The sequence below is a fragment of the Pongo abelii genome, chromosome 14, assembly GCF_028885655.2.
Source record: "Pongo abelii isolate AG06213 chromosome 14, NHGRI_mPonAbe1-v2.0_pri, whole genome shotgun sequence".
NCBI classification, from domain to species: Eukaryota; Metazoa; Chordata; class Mammalia; order Primates; family Hominidae; genus Pongo; species Pongo abelii.
In genome coordinates, this window is record NC_071999.2 from 42,858,636 (window position 1) to 42,876,935 (window position 18,300).

Sequence of the window (18,300 nt, forward strand, 5' to 3'; positions counted from 1 at the left end):
TAGAATATTGATCACTTTCCTTCCTTCCGGACCCTACTTTAAGTGCCGGAGAGCTAAGGCCTCACTTATATGCACCCAGATGCCCCCGAGATCTCCATTTTCCCCAAATGCATAAAAGGCTAAAAACGGCCACATTCCCCAGCACCACGGCGTGGCTGCAGCTCCTTGTTTACCATATAAGTCACACAGGGGGTTCACTCCTCGCCCTCTCCCCTGCTTTAAAGCCAAGTGCGGTGGAAGACTGAGGAGCACCCCCAAACTCCTGCTCAGCCCGAGTCAAGCACCGAAAGCTTCACAGGTTTTTTTCCTGAGCCTTGAAGAGAAACCACATAGCCAGAACCTTTTGAACTCCTAACCCCCGAGGGATATCCGCCTCCCAGAAGAGAGCCGGCTTCCCAGGCAGCTTAGGAAACTTAACCGAGATCCCAGAAAGAAGGCGAGGTGTAGCTCCGGTCGAACGGAGCTCCGAGGCGACATCCTCTTTACCTGCAAAGTTGCAATCTTCGGCCTGAAGTGATGGGATCCGAGGACGGACGGCGCGGGTGCCGTGCGGGGTGAGAGCACGCCCGGCAAATTCCAATGGAATTCCCTTAGTCGCTGCCGAGTTTTGGAGCATTCCAAGGAAAACGATCGAAGCTGGAGCCCACGCAGCTGGCACCGAACTGGGCGGAGTGAGGATGCTCTGAAAGCGAAGCCATAGGAAGCCGGGGAGGGGCGGCCCGGGAGGGGGAGGTAAGCGCCAGGGGAGGAGAACCTCTCCCACCCCCGCCCGCACCGACCCCTGTGGATAAAGTTAAGAGTTCCCACGGCTGACAGCGGATGAGCCCAGAGAAAGGCACCCCGCCCTCCGTCCCTGGCGGCTGCCGGGCTCGGGGTCCGCACAGACCGCGCTGGAAAGGGATAGTCCGGGAAGATGCGCGTCCCACGCACCACACTGCTTGGAGGTGGAGGAGACCCGCGCGCTGGCAGGAGCTGACGCTGCGTCCCCAGCTCGTCCCCCTCGAATAGCCTCCACCTACCGGGGCCAACTGCTTGAGGTCAGCCAGTGAGCAGGGGAGCTCACCGCCAGCCAGCCGTCATCCAGCCAAGTCGGTGGCGAGAATCCACCCTGTGGTCCTGGATGCAAGCCAGACACACCTCCAGGCTTAGGGCGGTCTCTGCAGGCGTGTTGGACTTCAGTGCGCTCCGACACCCAGCTTTTGAATGCCCTGCTCTCAGCCCGGTAAACAAGCACCCATGAGGCCCGCCGCCCGACTGGAAAAAGTAGCCCCCTGCAACTCTGAAAGCTTCTCCCACTCCCGCTTCTCTGGGCGCCTGGCACCCCCTCTCCTGTCCTCAAGGTGTCAGACTTCCCTTGCAAGAGCTGGAGGATGCGGCTTGCCACTAGTGTCAACAATCAAAACAGTCGCAATGAATAAATGATGAGCCACAGCGTTCCAACCACCCCCACCCAGTTTGGTCTTTCCAAAAGGCATAGGAAATCAGCAAGTTTCCACCAAATATACCAAAACCCTAAGACGCGAGCCAGCCTGAGGGTGCAAGGTTCTGCGGCCGCAGGTGATGTGCGTGTGTGCGAGTGTGTGCGAGTGTGTGTGTGTGTGTTACTGGTATCATCTTACTGAGAGTGAGATTTCAAGATAAACGTTATCTCTTGTCCAATCTCTTTAGTGTTCACATATGAAAATAAGATTAAAGTACAGAGAGGAATGCGCACACACACAAACCACACATACACACTATTGGCAAAGTTGGCAATAACACTTGCTGTAACTGCAATACGGTGATTCCCAGCTTGTCACTCGGAAAGGCTTAATTGGTTGTGACCCCATGACCCAGAGAAAGATGGAGTTCACGTGTAAGATAGAGAGTGGAGCCCTTGAGGAATCCTAGCTGGCAATTACCCTCCTGGAGACTCTGTTTCTACCTGATTGCCGTTATTTTCTGAAAGCCCTGAGGTTAGCTGCGGGTCTCTGATTGTATCCCAGCAGATGCCTGATTCAGCTTCCAGTCTGCGCAAAAGCTTAGAGGCAACCGTTTTCTCCTGTCCCAACCACGTTGTTACACCTGGGAAGCTGTGCTGTGCCGACTGCAAGGAGGACTAGTTTCTTCCCATGGAATATTCCCAAGGAATATAAACTGACAAACTGGCATCCATATTCAGACTCTAAAGCACAAAATTAAAGAATTTCCTTTTTTATCTTCCCCTACCCACTTCAGAGTTCACATGAGTTGAGGTTTTTGTAAATAGTTTTCACATGAGTAAAGAGGCTATTACCAGAGATCACAGTGGGGTAACTGTGCATGCTGCTTTTTTTTTTTTTAAGTCACTTTTCTTATTTGTTAATTTATCTTTCTCTCTGCCTAACTGCTCCTCTATGGGTTTGTTCCCAGCTCAGCTAGACCCCTATTCTAAATTTCTGAAAGCACTACCTCTAGTCCTTCCCAAAATACTAAGATACATTGAGATAAATCTGGTTTCTACAATGCTTCTGCAGTAAACAAAGGAGAGAACGACAAAATGCTTTTTTCCTTCCTTGAATCTCTTTTTACTCTTTACTGCAAGAAGAATACATTGACATGTTTAAACAGTTCTTTACTTTTCTTAAATGATGGCTTTTAAAAATATGCAAAACGTATCTATCAGTAGACAAGGTAATAACTTTATAATAAATTCAAGTCCACTTTCTAACAAAGGGGGGGGGGGAGACTGTAAACATATATATGGAAATCTATTTTATTTAATGGAATTATAAGTATTTTTGTGACATTTATTGACAATGTTTCTTCTCAGCCTGAAAAACAAAATTCTACATATTGTGTTGGAGTTTATATCTTTAAGATCAACCCGTGGTAGATAGAATTCCACATACTGAAATGAGTATAGGTCTTTATAATGCATATTAAAATACATGCAAGAGAAAAGCTGATCAGTGACAAACTTGTCCATTGTTTAGAAGTGATGAACTTTACTTTGCAACCTTAGCATCTGTACCAAGTTAAATGCTCCTGCCCCTCTAAGGATTTGTTCTTTACAGCAAATGTTATCTCTGTCATGATGTCAGCGAAGAGATATTATACCAATTTTTTCTAATTTGTTATTTTGTTTCCATAAAAAGGTGCCTATGAAACTTCAATAAATACATAACAGAAAAGAACACCAAGGAGAGCACTATGTATGTCAGCCATCTGAGCAGGCTGTATTCCCATGGAAAGAAAAATTTGTATTGATCACTGAGCCTCCTTTTCAACAGTTTCATGTGATTATTGATTGCTGGTCTCATGTCTCCTACAAAATAATTAGCAATTACAGGAAAATTATTTGAAATCTGTTTAAACAATCTGCTGAATTGCATATACTACAGTCATTAGCAATCCAAAGAGTTTATTTTTAACAATTTAAACATACGAGTCTGGCAGCATTCTACGAACCTGTACTCCACATAAAATGCAATTCATTGAAGTCAAAGAAATTTACAATAAAATGTTATATGCTATCTAGAATTTATTTTTAGGACCTTATTAAACAAAACAAGAAAGCGCTCATGTTTCCAAATTAGCAAGAGACAAGTGACCCAAGAAATGATAGCAGTAAAACAATTCTCTGTAATGTCTATTTATAGCTAAGGTATACTGTAGAATGGGGATCACAATTGTTTTAGGAATACAATTTTCAATTTACTCCTAAAGGTTATTGTTCTGTTTAGGAACTGACATGTAACATGTATGAAACACTTTGTTTCAAAGCTGTTTTACCTCAGACATAGAGACAAAGTCACAGAGACAAGTATTTGGAGAATTTATTCATGCACATGTGTCACCATCAGCATTTTTATGTGCCAGTAATGCATCTGTGTATGATGCCATCATGAAGTATGCGATAATGGCCTTTCTGATGCTAAGATAAATTAAGAAATAGGTTATCATTGTCTTTGATGCCCATGTAACCGGTCTTCCACCTTTGTGACCAGGACTTTACCTCCTACTGCACAAGGGCTCACCCAAACTCACTGAAGGGGCTCCACCTCAGCTTAACTTTTGGATTTGGCTCCTGCTCCAGGTTTTAAAATCCTCTGTTTTGTCATCAATGTAATGAGGCTTCAATCTAACCTATATGGCCATGCTATACACACAGCTTTTACCTGCCTATTTTAAAAAAAATTTAACATTTTCTAAGTTATCAAAATTTTATTCCAAAATGTTAATTTTAATGAATCACTACTTATTTCTATAAAATACTTATTTTTCAGGTCTTGAAAATGTGATTGTTTTTATACTATTATTCCCTACTGATATACTTTTGTTGAAAGCCTTTACACAAGCATTTTTGCCTGTATCTCTGATTATGTCCTCAGAATAGATTCCTAGTAATACAGCCATGTGTCATGATGCAGGAATATTTTAAAGTACATGCTGTATGTTATAAGGGAGCTTGTTGCATTGAACCCTCATCAACATGGGGCATCCTTAAGGTCCTTTTTCTTCTTTTCTTTTTTTATTTTGACTGATTTCCTGCTTGAAAGAAAATGGTATCTCAATGAGTTGTGTTACTAGAAATGGTGACTTTTATATTTTGTATACTTTGCTATTTGTTTCTTTTTGTGAGTTTACATACTTTTTCAATACTTATGGGGTTTTGTTGCTATTCCCCCATTCAGTTTATAATAACTCTTAATATTTGAACATTAGTACATTCCTATATTTATGGAAGATATTTCTCAATTTTTATTCTTTGTTAAATTTGGAGGTAATGTTATTTGTTTTAGAGATGTTTCATTCTTACAAACATTAAACTATCAAATTTTCCCTGATAATTTATTTTAGTACTTTAATGCTCCTAATATCTTTTTCCTCTCATATTCACTTATTTTTTTCAAGCTTTTAAAAAATGATTTTATGTTTAAGGCATTTGCTTAGTCATTAACTTCATAGACCCTGGAATCGTGTTATCTAAATTTAAAATCCCAGTCTCAACATTCATTCAACGAATACTTACAGAGTCTATGTTTAAATAGTTTATGGACTGCAAAGCATTGTACTAGGTGCTTCCCATACATCTGTGAGCAAAACAGATAAGATACTGCCCTTGCTGAACTGATATTTTGAAGAGGACAGACGAAAATAATAAATAAATAAGTTAATTACATACTATAGTAGAAGGCAATTAAAAGAACAGGGTATGGGGGCCAGGCACGGTGGCTCACGCCTGTAATCCAGCATTTTGGGAGGCCTAGTGGGGTGGATAAGGAGGTCAGGAATCGACAACATCTGGGCTATCATGGTGAAACCCCGTCTCTACTAAAAATACAAAAAATTAGCCGGGCGTGGTGGCGGGCGCCTGTAGTCCCAGCTACTTGGGAGGCTGAGGCAGGAGAATGGCATGAATCTGGGAGGTGGAGCTTGCAGTGAGCCGAGATCGTGCCACTGTACTCCAGCTTGGGCGACAGAGCGAGACTCCATCCAGAAAAAAAAGAACAGGATATGGGGACTAAAAATGCTGATGGTGACAGATATTGGTGGTGGGTTGTAATTTTAACCAGTTGACAGGGGAGTCTTCCTTAATCTGGAGACATTTAAGTAACAATCTGGAGGTTAGAGAATTGGCTGTAGGGATTCCAGGTTGAGGAGTGGGGTGAGCTGATTATGTCGTAAAGTATTTTTCTTGCCGCTATAATGAGGATAGACTGAGGGAAGCAAAGGTGGAAGCAGGGAGAACAGTTAAGAACCTACTGAAACAAACCAGGAAATACGGTGTTAACCAATTTGTACAAAGTAGAGGTGGATTGAAGATCTAGTCTGAAGATAGATTCAACTGAATTTTCCAAAATGTTTGTATGCAGGCTATCTAAGAAGAGTTAAGCATAGCTATGAGATTTTTGGCTTGAGCACGTAGATGACTCTGAGTAAAGGATATTATAAGATGGAGAAGATAGGAGTTAGGACTGTTTTTAGGGAGAAGATTGGGAATTCACTTGTGGACATGTTAAGTCTGAGATGGCTATAAGAACACTTAAAAGCTGTGTGACCTTGGATAATGTCACTGAACTTCCACATAACTTGGTTTTCTCATCTGTAAAAGAGTGAAGTAATTGTTCCTACCTCACAGGCTTGTTATGAGGACCAAAGCATTTTTGTAGGTAAAGCACTTACAAAAGTGATTAAAACAAAATATGCAATGTGTAAGTTTTGCCTCATTATTATTATTAGATATAATTCCAACATATTTGGAACTAATTTAAGCGTGCATTATTTAGTGACGATCTAATTCTTTCTCTTTTACAAAATAGGAAACCAGCACGGTTTATTACAACTGGAAAATAATGAATTAATTCTTCATTTTCATACTGATTGATGATATCATGTCTTTACTATAAACCACATTCTTCTGCCAATGCCTCTTTGCAAGCCATCTGTTCTTTACCTCTGGTACCTTCCTTTATTTTTATGAATTGGCCCCAAATTGCATTTGTTTCCTTCTCTGTCCTTTTAGGTGTTGGCCAGTTACTAATCATTACAGCTGGAAGGCTGGGGTTGGGCAGCACCTTTGTCAATTCCCAGTGTCTAACTGGATACAGCTAGTGAGAGCCATTATTGCAAAGATGAAATGAGCTAATGCATGTAAAGTGCTTGCAACAAGGATGAGCACATATTTATGCTCAATAAATGTTACCTGCTGTCAGTATTATATGTACTTACCATTGAATGAGGGTCTGCTGGCCCCAGGATAGAAAAATTGTTTACCCACTCACCCCATTCTCGTGATCCACGCTCTAGGAATGTAATGGCCAACCTTGTTTTTACTAACCCTGTTCTTAGACTCTCCCTTTCCTTTAATCACCTAGCCTTGTTTCCACCTGAATTGACTCTCCCTTCGCTAAGAGAGCCAGACAGACTCCATCTTGGCTCTTTCACTGGCAGCCCCTTCTTCAAGGACTTAACTTATGCAAGCTGACTCCCAGCACATCCAAGAATGCAATTAACTAATAAGATACTGTGGTGAGCAATATCCGCAGTTCCCAGGAATTCGTCCGATTGATAACGCCCAAAGCCCTGCGTCTATCACCTTGTAATAGTCTTAAAGCCCCTGCACCTGGAACTGTTTACTTTCCTGTAACCATTTATCCTTTTAACTTTTTTGCCTGCTTTACTTATGTAAAATTGTTTTAGCTAGACCCCCCTACCCTTTCGAAACCAAAGTATAAAAGAAAATCTAGCCCCTTCTTCGGGGCCGAGAGAACTTTGAGCGTTAGCCGTCTCTTGGCCGCTGGCTAAATAAACGGACTCTTAATTCGTCTCAAAGTGTGGCATTTTCTCTAACTTGCTCAGGTACAACGGGAAGACTTCTATGCCAAATACAGACTACTTATCTTAACATATCTCTTCTCCATTCCAACCTGGAGACATTTCATAGCATACAATTTACGTTCTTTTAACTACTCTCTTCCACAAGTTGTGATATCTTCCTAGATCTGAAGTGGAAGTAACTACCATCAGAAGACCAAAGAAAGATATTCAGTTGCCTCAAAAGGTAGAATTAGTATATGTGCAGAAGACCACTTTCCTAGTGGATTTGAATATATACTAATGTAGATAATGCATACTAATTTTGAAAAGGAAGTAGATAATGAAGATGGTCACCAGACCTTCCTATTGATTATTGGAGGACAGGTTTGCATGATTCCTAAAGCAATCCACTAGTGTAACATCAATTTTGTTTTACAATCCATGTTGCATTATATTTGAACTTAGTGGAAATCCTTCTATATTCTGGTGATACAGCAACAGTTACATCTACAAAATAGCAACATTTTTTATGAAATCTTTTTTTCTGACATGAATTTTGTGGAAATTTAAGAGCACTTGAAAAACTGCTGCTAGTCAGATGCCATTTTAGGCTGGAACATGTTACCTAATTTTTAAAATCAGGCCATTCTGGAAAAAGAAAAAAGCATAATGTTATTATTTAGAGAAAGTCCTTCTTCTTACCAATTGTAGGTCTTGATTTATCTGGGTCTGCATTTTTTAAAAAATGATTATATAAGTTTCTAAGGAAATAAATAAATGTTAAATGAAATGATTCTCATCTACATACAGTATCAAATAAAATGAAATCTGACTGATCAAATGACTTTTAAAGTAGCTGATATGGGGCACTACAGTAGAGTGATCAGGACAAAAATTCTACAGCCAGACTTCCTAGGTTTGAATTCAACTTTTGCCACTTATTGGGGGTGTATGGTTTTGGCCACAACGCTTTATCTCTATATATCAATTTATTCATTTCTAAAATGGAAAATATAATAGTAGTACCTTCTTCATAGGATTGGTATAGAAATCTGTGTAAATAAATGTAAGACTATATGTTGCTTTGATTTTTACTTTTACATCAACATATGTTCATACTCTGATTTTTCACAGAGGGTAAGGATGTTTCCCAAAATGTTAATAAAAATGTGGTCTATTCAACAAGGTTACAGCTTATTTTGGATGAATCCTTGCAATGTATCAGTGCAGAACAAAGTAGAATAGAGATTTGCAATTTATCCATGAATTTAAGCAGAGAAAAGAGCAAATTTAAGGAGCTCAGAGCTGCAAGAGCAATTCAGCCCTGGATGGTCTGGATTGTCTGGATTGTCTGTTCTTCCAAACTATCCTGGAAAAGCCTTCTCCCACTGTGTAGGCAGCAGCACACAACCAGGGAAAATCATGTCATAGAATGAGCTTTGAATTTTTAATTAATTCAAGAAATAATTTTGAGGTTTTAACACAGAGATACACATTTGTCCTCAGAAATAACACACTTCCATATCTTTTACTAGTTATTTCTCATGTAGTGCTTTAAATTCATTCATTTTTTCCCCAGGTACTTGACATTATATGGTGTCCACATTCGTGGTCTCCATAATTGGAATAGCTGGGTTCAAATCCTGTCTTTCCTGTCTTTACCCCTTTCTATGAAAATGGCCTTAGGCAAGAGTAACTCAACCGTTCTGTGACTCAGATTCTTACTTTAGCAAATTGACATATTTATAGTATTTTATTTCTTTCATTGTTATGAGCATTGCATTTGGTAGTATTTATAAAACACAATATAAAAGTTCAATAAAGATAAATTTTATTCCTTCTTCTCAGTGCAGGAAACTTGCTTTAAGAGCTTCTGAAAGGACAATATCCAGAGCACAATGTATAAGCCCAACTGGTATAGTTTTCACATGAACATAAATTTTTTTTAAAAAATAAAGAAAACCAGTCAAAGCAAAATAAAAGCTCCATTTATAAAAGGCACACTTAAATATTTCCCTATAACATATGATAAAACTATGGACGTTAACTGCTCACAGTGTTTCTAAAGCAATCATCAAATATTTGTCATTAAAGCCAACCCTGGTATCTGGCCTGATAATGTGTGTTATTTATGTGTGTGTATCAACAATGCTTCCCATGGTGAAATCTAAGTGTCCTCAATTGTTTTATTCTTTCTGATCCAAAAGCAATGAAATTCCTCCTGACAATTACACACACCATCAAAGAATGAAATCCTCTTCTTAGTGTCCCAATTACGACACAGACTTCTCTGCTCTTTCCCTTAAAAAGATGTTCAAATTCTTGTTGACTTAATCATCACCCTGCTGGATTCCACCTCTTTGTAGAGTCAACATCTCATCCCAGTTTTCCCAACACATTCCTGGTTTTAGGGCTGAAATTTCTGCATGGGGGAAACTTCTGGGTCCTGGGTAAATCAGGACAGTTGGGCCTCTTACATCTTTGTTGACAGCCTTGAAAATTGATTATACAAAATGGAGTCATTTTTTTTTCTCCTAGTCAATTAAATAGAGTTGTGGGAGCATAGGGAAAAGCACTGAAGTACAAATACCTACTCCAGGAACTGTCATGCAAGCCCATTCAGAAATCACAATGGCCTGCTATGACTTTCAGAGCGCAAGTTTTACCTAGTAACTGCTGCCACTCACTAATTAGAACTCTCTACCTCCTACCAGACACTACTGGCACCAATAAACTTTCTGTCAAAACAACTTAGCTTACACAACCGTCCGCTCCTCCCCAATAAAAAGCCAGCATTTACCTTTGTTCTTCAGACACATCAACAGCCACTCTGGTCTGTGTGTGTGTATGTCCCGAATTGCAATTTTTATATATTATTCCCAAATAAACTCTTTGCTTGGAGATTTGTCTCTCCATGTATTTAGTTCATGTCAGCAGACCCCAAACTAAAATAGCTTCTTTTGCTTCTGAATTTCCATGTAATAGGCTTAGCTTTTTCCATCCATTTGATATTTACTGAGTTCATATTTTGTCATTGTTTTACCATCTCAATAGATGTTAATTTTTCAAGAAGTCCAGAAAATATGTATTCATTATTTTACATGAACACTAAAGCCAGTAGTGCTAAATTCAAATCTTGCTAATTACATCAGCTTAAGAATTTTAATTAATTGTTCTTTAAATTTAGTCTTTCATTTATAAAAGAATATCTACTATAGCAAATATTATTCTCGGTCTACCAACTCAATTTAGCAAAAAAAGGTATTCAAAAACATACGACCAAAATATTATAGAGATCCAAATACATTACAATTTTTTTATATATATGTTTTTTTTATTATACTTCAAGTTCTAGGGTACATGTGCACAATCTTAAATACAATTTGAAACTCTATTTTTCTGTTAGAAAATAATTGTTTTGGTCAACTAGAATATAAAACACATAGATAAAATTGAAAAGTATTCACTTATGATATTCAATTTATAAATTTACCTGTCAATAAATTTACAAATCATATAATATAAAACATTTAGAAACGCCACTTTCTTCTGGTCTCATATTTTGTGAAATAACTTGTTTCAAACTCTTCACTTGCAATTTCAAAATAAGTTTCTTGGTTGTCATTGGAACCTTTATTTGAATCATCAAATAGCTTACAGAAAACCTTATTTTTATTTTTATTCATACTCTTGGAGATATATTTTTGAACACATGATGCATTCTATGTATAATGCCATCATTAATAGGTCTATCTTACGCCTCAAGAATCCATCACATAGCATTGGAAGATTTTTTCTTTTATTCTTTTTATCCCACACTCTTAATCTCCACAAAACAAACAAAAATATATTAGGCTTTTTAATTATGCAAGGCTAACACTTACAATGTTATTGAGCACTTAAATTATGAGCCATATTCCTAGAAATAAGTACCACATCTGTATTGTATTTCTTGTCTTTTTGTTTCACTGATAACTCCTTTTCTTCTGGTTTTCTATTTGTTTGTTTATTTCTTTGTTTCTTGAGACAGGGACTTATTCTGTCACCCAACCTTCAGTGCAGGGGCATGATCATGTCTCACTGCAGCCTCAAACTCCGAGAATCAAGTGATCCTCCTGCCTCAGTCTCCCAAGTAGCTAGGACCACAGGTACACACCACCACACCTGGCTAATTCTTTCTTAAATTTTTGTAGAGATGGGGTGTACTTTGTCACCCAGGCTTGTCTCAAACTCTTGGGCTTAAGCAAGCCTCCCACCTTGGCCTTACAAAGTATTGGGATTGCAAGCATGAGCCACCATGCCTGGTCTCACTGATGACTCTTTAACCTGGTGAGTTCTACAGCATTCATGAGCTGCATTGATTGAAATTATTTAAGGTGAATTTTCATCTGCTAGATGTTACTTTTCACTATTTTTCATCAAAATGAGGTTATTAAGAAAATCTCCAATCTCACTCGTCTTTGTTTTGTGCTGCCATAACAGAATACCTGATACTGAGTGACATATAAATAACAAAAATTTATTTCTCACAGCTCTGGAGGCTGGAAAATCCAAGATTAAGATGCTAGAAGGTTACAACCTAGAGTTTCTGCTTCCAAGATGGTGACTTGAACCCTGCAACATTAATCCATTCAGGGCACAGCTTTCATCAGCTAAACACCTCCCATGAGGTCCCACTTTCCAACACTGTGGCATTGAGGATTACATTTTCAACACGTGAATTCTGGGGGACATATTCAGAACATAGTACCTCCATTGCATGATATAAAAAGCTACTTAAGAACTCTGACTGACAGATTTATATCTTTTCTGAGTTGTAATTTAGGGATACTAATGGAAACAAAACAAAGATTTAGTTGGGTTACATGGAGTATGTAGTTGTGCTGAAAGTGGTTAAATGCCAAGGTTGTGCTTTTTGGTGGTAGTTTGAGTTATTCTGATTGCACCAGTTTTCATATTCATTTTGGAGAAAATATAGAAAATACAGCAACAAATAGTCCTGGTTCTTATGAAAAAAAGAAAAGGAGAGCGAGAGAGAGGACGGGGAGAACAGGATGAAGGAAAATGCCTGCTCTGTATGTATCCTAGAATTAGTTACTCCTGCCTAGTAAGTCCAGCTCTCTGAAACTCTTTAAGAATATAACAGATAAAATATATTCTCATTTCTCAATGAATTAATGCATTTTTTTTTCTTCTTCGGCCCTGTAACAGTGGTTCCAGATCTGTGGTGTCACTTTTCAACAAGAGGTCCCTTGAGTTAAGTTCAAGTTGGCTGTAATAAACATTACCTCTGCCATGTCTTGTCACAGCCTGGTGCCATCAGGGAAGTACTTGTTGCCAAGATGTAAATTTTTGACATAGCACAATGTAATAAAGCACCTCAGCTTCTCTAGAAAGAAAAATGTTATATTTTTGGATGTGTTTCTTTTGAAGCATCTTTTCCTTTTATGAGAAAATATAAATTTTTTATATACATTAAAAGGCAGAATTTGCTGGTTCTGTTTGGAAGAAGGTGGAGTACATGTTTGAATAGCCAAAAGATTTGACCTCCAAAAGGAGAAATTGTATCTTTCTGGAGATGGACTTAATGTCATTATGCATAAGGATGTTATGATTACTTTACGTGATGAAATGTTTTGACTTTCAGGAAAACAGTTGATTTTCTAAAGGGTGCCAATGTCTGTGAAATAACCGAAAAAAATATAATCATCAAGACACCAAGTGTTTATTTCCATAAAGTCAATTGGCATGGACAAAGTCTGGTTTACGGCATGTATAGTAAACCTGTATGGTAGTGTTCTGTTTGCTAAATTTACTCCCCCTTGGGTTTCTCATCTACAACTTGGGAGTAATAGCATCTAACAAAATTTTGATTATTTAAGTGAAACATTCTTATAAGATATATATTAATGTATTATGTCATAGCTATATTACATTAAAATGTTTACATCACATTTAAACACTTTTTTTTACTGTATCAAATTTTATTTCAAGGTTTTCAAATTATTTGTAGTAAAACTAACTTAAAAGGCTTTTATACTAAAAGCCCTACTTGTGGATAAAAGCTTGTTTTTTTCAGATGAGATATCTACTATGGTAGTACTATTTAATTCTTATTTATGACAACAAGAAAAGGAAGCATAAGATTTATATTTAAGGATTTACAGTAGGCAAATATTTATAAACATCTTTTAAATCAATTATATGAGGGAAGAGAGTAGGTGATTAAACCTAGCAATGGTTTATATAGAGATCAAGGCTATAAAGGTTGTGAAATGAAGGGAAGTTATATGTGCCTACTTCATGGAGCCCTCCAATTTCTCAGGTGGAAAGCATATGTGCTTCATTAGGTTACAGACTGAAGTAAGAAAAGATTAGGCTAAATCGCTAGCCCTGAGGACTAAAAGCAACAAACCTCAACAGCTCCAAATAGAACAATCCATGTAAATGTGGCATTAGTATCTAGCATACCAGCTGTGTGGTGCAATCACTCAGCTATTAATGACTTCGCATGGGACACGTAACTTGCGCTCTGTACCAAATTCCAGAACCCTTTTCTTCTGTTTCTATAATTTTCAGTGCCTCTTCCCAGTGTGACCTAAAACTTCTTTCTTTCTCAGCTCTGAGCTGTCTTTTCATAGATAACATGAGAATATGGAAACTAATGCTATTAAAATGCTTTTAATATTGAGAATTTGCTGAAGTGTCAAATATAATGCTTTCAATTGTCTTCACTGAAATTGCAATATTTGAGGAGTTATTTGGAAATGCACACACACACACATATACATCAGTCAAGCAAAGTAATTTCTAATGGAAAGTTACTGAATCGGATTACAAAATATAGATATAGAAATCTGTTTATTTTTACACTAAATGTTAAGATGTTCTTGAAAGTGGAAACTGTTAAAAAAAATTGTAAATTATAATTGATATCAAGAAAAGAGAGACTACTATTTAATCACTTAGCAAAAATTAAACCCCAAAAGGCAGAAAAAAAGATAATGATCAAGAGTAAATCAATTTAGTTTTAAGAACTAACATTATTTTGATTTTATAACTAAGTAATTTTATTTTAAAATCTTTAGCACTGTTTATAAAGAGACAGTATTTGGGGATACTATTTTGCATTGTTTATAAAAAGCCACATTTTTGTATACCTGGCTCTCTTTTAAGAAAGTTCTTGAGTAATAGGTCACAATTTTCTAATTTCAGAAGTTCAATCCATGCCATTATTATTGAGGTCAATTGCTTATTAATTTTCAGAGTTAAACATAAGAAAATATTAATGGCCACAGAAAATGTTCCTTATTGTGAACCAACACTGAAAGAAAGTAGTGGAAATGCCTAGTATGATAATTGACTCAATGGACGTATGTGATGCTATGGAGAAAAGGCATGAATTTCCATCTTTATGTCCCAACACCATTTTTCCATACTGGCATAAATAAAGTGATAGATATTACTAAGATTACTAAGTTGGAATAATCTATCAGCTAGAAACAGCTCTATAATATTAACCTCATCTCTAGATTTTACAGGGAAGAAACTGAGAAGAAATCACTCATTAAGGATTATATTATTAAACTTATTGGCCCAGATGACATTGCTCTAACTGAAAAAAAAAAAAAAAAGGCAGCTAGCAAATGTTGAATGGAAGGGCATACGTGAGCAAAAGTAGCAACAAGTAGGCTAAGTTGGTGAGTTATTGTTGGGGAGTACTAGATCAAAAAATACAATTAAGAGAAAGTTGGATATCTGCTGAGATACAGAGAACCATTCTGCAGCCAGTGTGGATTATCATGACCCCCTTAATAAGAGTGTATTTTGAATAAGAACCAGAAAAATGAAAGGAATGTAGTATGCTCCCTGGGGTAATTATAAGTTGCTCCCTGCCTGCCTACTTCCCCCACCACTACAAATGGCTTTTAGAAATATTTTAAGAGAGAAACATTAGCTTTATAGAATAATACATGCGACTAACAAACAATTCAGTGATACTAATTTGCATATTTACAAAATTACATTTTCCTTATTACTTTTGTTGTTTTCCATTTATGACAAACATGATCTATCATATTTTTGAACTACCATGGTGATTCATGAGTACATGAGGTTGAGGTTCTCCTGCAGGAGACATGTCTATTAACTTCTGTTCTTTTCCCTTTAAGAAACACTAGGCTTGATCCTTCTCTACAGTGTCCAGACTTTTACTGTTTTCCAAAATTATTTCACTACTTGTTTTCCTTGTTTTAAATAGCCCCTTTCAACGTGAAAAGTATCCAAACAAAAAAAATACAACAAATGAGCATTTTTCTACATGCATTTTTCAACATACACTTTTGTTCCTTCTTATAAGTCTGATAATTATAAAGCTTTCTTTTGAAATCTAGATTTCCATTCCAGTGAAAGTCTATGACATCATCCATAGTGGCATAGACTTTCTTGATTGTCACTTAGCCAGGGTAAGCACATGAGCTGCGTAAAGCAATTTAGATGTCATAGGATAAAGAAAAGAACAGAATATTTGGTGAGTGGAGAAAAAATATATCCAGGGAAATAGAAACGGACTGAGAGTACAATGGGAATGAGGAATGGGAATGATGAATAAATGGGATAATGAGCAAAAAAAGTGGTTAATACCGTCATTAACCAAACCTCTTTATCTGAAACGGTAGGTAAATCATTCTCCACTCACTCCTACTCTTGCACTTACTGCAAGTAACCAAATGTTCTCTTTTTATAGTAGGAATTTCAACCTCTGGTAAATAATTTTTGCATTCTGGACACAGGTCTGGAAAATAAAATTGCTATACAGTGGTAAAGAAGAATTCCTACTTGGCAGAGTTTCAGCAAAACTCTAGTTTTATCGTAGAGTGGGATGCCATTCGGTACATTTATTTTACTGTATTCTCTGGATTATTGCTATATATTTGATTTTGCCAGTGAAAAACAAGAACATGGTTCTTGGGCTTAGAAAGTATATCTAATAGTCACTTTTAAAAACAAATTCTGTCTTTAGGTTTAGTATTTAAAATCACTAAATTAAAAAGAAAATCAAGGGCTGAGGTCAACAACTGTTTTTTTACCTTCTCAATTTATCTTTTTCTTACAAAGAAAGCCACCCTTCCCCATTTCAAGCTCTAGAAACTCACCCAAACCCACGAGTATCAACACAGAGAAGAGTAGGTAACCCCTGACCCAAGTTGGGAAAGTTGTTCTCTGTGATTTATAGGTCACAAAAGTGACCTTCTCCCTGTCCTTTGAAGCTTGCAGTTTCAGATTATTTACACTTAAAGCTGCAGATAGCCCTATTTCCTACTTTATAGAGAAAACAATGGACTCTTTAATAGAATAAATTGTCTCCATAATCAGTGAAGAGACTGGGAACAGCATACAAAGAAGAAGAGATGGAGAGAGATGAACAGAGGTAGAGACGTATGATAGAGATCAAGATGAAGAGTAAGAGAGAGCTGGAGACAGGAACTGAGTTCCTGGAACCAGCTGAGCCTGAGAGCCGCTCCACATCTGCCCTTTCTCTGGGGATGGTGATTCAATGCATTGCCCTTGTGTTGGTTGATTTATTTCGGTTTTGTCCTCCGTTAAACTCCGTTAAACTGTGAGTTGGATCTCACCACTTGCAAGAAATAGGGTGCTGATTAACCAAGGAACAAAAAAAGGGATAGAAGGCGTATGAGGACTCTAAAGCCCATTAGTATATCAGTTCTACTGTCACTTCTAGTACATTTTGGCATGAGATATTGGAGGAGTGATTTATTCTGTCTCAATGTCAGTCCATTCATTAGCCAAATGGAAATAAACTTTTTCTCATATATTTTCTGAGAAAATCAATATAATTTGCAGGAGGGAAGGAATATCTAGTTGTTCTGAACTAAACTGTAAAGCCTACCTCAGCCCATAATGACACGATACTGAGCTCAAAATGGAGGAGCTGTGGAGGACGAAGAAAGAATGAATTGATTGCTAAGATGCTACTGTCCACCTTGGTGAGAATGCTTCAAGGTTTGGTATAGTTAGGCTTTTGAAGAACGGTTATTCTTTGCAATAGAAAGCCCTCCCATACAGAATAACTATCTATTCTATCTTTTGCAGAAGTGAAGCCCAGTTTACCCCCAAATAATTTCATTCTTTTCTTTTCATAATCCTGCCTATCTTTTAAAATCAACAAGCCTACAATATATTTTTCTCAATAATTTTTATTTTTTGGATGTTTTGAAGCTCTTTATGTCCTTTAAGAAAATGAGCCTTTGAGACCCACTTTTATGACTCTTAAGAAAGCCTGGCTTTTTCATTCGTTTCCTTTTGTGGTCTGATCCCCACCATTTAGTGACATTTATTATAGACTATAAAAGGATTCTTGTATTTATTTCAACAAGAATTTTTGTTGTTACTGTTACTAATGGTTTCTATTAGATTCACTGTCTAAAGTGAATAAAATGGATAGTTGTTTGTGGTATGTTTCTAGATGTATGCAATAAATGAAATATTAGTCTATTTTATGAACCTAGAGTAAATGATAGCTGTGACACTTAGGAATGACATTTCACTTATAATATTTATCTAATTGTTAATGGTTTAATAACTGCAATAAAACAGAACTGCAATAAACAGCAGCCTTTGCGTCAGCTTGGCTCTCCTTTCTGTTTATGTGCTCTACACTTTGGAGAAGAGGCGATCGTTTTGCTTTTTCAATCTGATTGTGTGGAAACAGCACAGAACAGTGGCAGAGGAAGTGTGGGACAAGATTTCTAACAGGGATTCCCCTCATCAGATTCCCTATTCTGGATTTAATGTTCTTCATCTTTTCAGTCTCCCATCTAGCCCCCTCTATATGTCCCGAAGTACAATGTCAACAGGTAAAAGACAAAATGTGATTAAATGAGGAAGCATGCTAATATGATCCTAAGGTTACATTTCTAAAACGAGTCATTCTAGATGAATTATCTCTCACCATATTACTTTCTCAAATGCAGCTTGTTTGTGAAACCCTTATATAAG

General features: G+C 37.4%; 1 protein-coding gene across 6 annotated transcripts in view; it reads right to left on the reverse strand.

Moving 5' to 3' along the window:
- The window catches only part of TRPC4 (transient receptor potential cation channel subfamily C member 4), a 239,561-nt gene extending 236,070 nt beyond the window's left edge, over window positions 1-3,491 (reverse strand). Inside the window, exons 1-2 of one of the 6 annotated variants that reach the window (XM_054528932.2) lie at window positions 1,020-1,398; window positions 487-682 (exon numbers count right to left, since the gene is read on the reverse strand). The gene's annotated coding sequence lies outside the window, so the exon portion shown is untranslated. Of the gene's footprint in view, window positions 1-486 lie in introns of all 6 variants that reach the window. The other 5 variants (XM_063714891.1, XM_009248583.4, XM_009248584.4 and 2 more) reach the window with 5 other exon arrangements.
- Window positions 3,492-18,300: the final 14,809 nt, after the last annotated feature.